We start from the raw sequence: 1,628 nt of genomic DNA, 5'->3' as shown, positions 1-1,628 counted from the left end.
CCAACCATGAAGAAAGGAGAAAGGGATAAGAGATTCATTCAAAGCACATAATAATCCAACCACCCACAAACTGAAAAAAATACAATTTGAAATGGAATATGACAAAGCTTGATAACAAACTCCACAGCGCAGGTGGGATGGCTGTGCAACCCTAATAACTGAATTTACCACTCTCTTCCCCTTCAATCAGAGGCAAATTTTACAGTGTACATGGTTCAAAATGATGCAATCAAGTAACTCATACCTTGTATAGACGTCTTAAGTCACTGGATCACTCAACCCTTCCTGCTCTTCTGTTCCCTTGACTGGTCACTCAACACTTCAGGATATAGGCTAGAAGTTGGGAGTCCTCAACGAGTCTCCTAATATTTCTACACAATATATCAAGCTTTTGCCAACAATTGTTTAATAAATTTTTCTAGAGTTTTTCTCTTCTTTGGGTAGTATGTTTATACTTTTGACAGTTGGTTATAGAAGAAAGTTTAGAAAGTCATGAGAAAACACAAGAGTTCAAACACAAGAATTCAACTGAACTTGCACTTAACTGATAACTTATCTCATATTTTTATTTAACAAAGAGGTTCCTTATATAGAAAACCTCGTAGGAAACTTACAAATTTTTTACAATTCTTAAGAGATAACTATTACATGAAAAGTCTTCAAACTTAACTAATAAGTTACACAAAAGTCTTCAAACTTAGTAAACACTAGTACAATAGTACAAGATCTAAGTTATTACATCAAGTACAATAAGATAAGATCTAATAAAGTCTCTTTATTTTTGCTATCTTACATTATTTTTATCTTCTAGCATTTTTGTCGTCTTGCTCCATTGTTGATAAAGTATTTTTTTCTTGATTTTCTTTTGCCATCATTTAATAATACTTTGTCATTGATTTTTGGCTGAATTTATTTTATATCTTGTGATTTTTCATTAATACTTGTTTTTTTTTTTTTTGAAAACCATTAATTTTTTCATTAATTCTTTTTTTTTTTTTTTTTTGAAAACCATTAATACTTGTTAATACTGAAATAATACAATGATGATACTCTTGAATTTTTTATTAGGACAGATCCATAGTCCATACATCGCTTGGAATGGTGTGAGTCATAGGAAAATGTGAAAGTTGGTATTGTACCAAAACTTAGCAAATGGCAACTGTTTTAACAGTTGTCTAGACTTGTGGAAGGTCATACATATTAATTATTGTGAACTTTTAAATTTGTAATATTTAAAAAAATAATAAATTTGTAATATTTATAAAAATGACCATGTTCTTTTTCACTTTATTTTCAGCAACTTTCATCCGTTGAGCTATCCAAATGAATATGCCATTTAAAAAATCTCAATTAAAGCTTTTGAATGATATATCTTTTTATACATTAATGTTATTTATACAAAAAGAAAAATAAAAAAATAAAGAGATAAAAATTTTTAGAGCTGTGTTCACAATATAACTACTGCCAAGTAGAGGTCTAGGTCGGTTTGCGGGGTGTTCCCATCCATCTTATGTATAAAAAAAATATGAAAAAAAAAAAAAGTAACTAATATTTAAAAATTAAAATAAATAAAGATTATTGTCATATTAGATGTATATTAAGAGATAATTTTTTTTTTTGGGGGGGGG

Source organism: Ipomoea triloba, chromosome 7 (genome assembly GCF_003576645.1).
Source record: "Ipomoea triloba cultivar NCNSP0323 chromosome 7, ASM357664v1".
Classification (NCBI taxonomy): Eukaryota; Viridiplantae; Streptophyta; class Magnoliopsida; order Solanales; family Convolvulaceae; genus Ipomoea; species Ipomoea triloba.
This window is presented reverse-complemented; position numbering follows the sequence as displayed.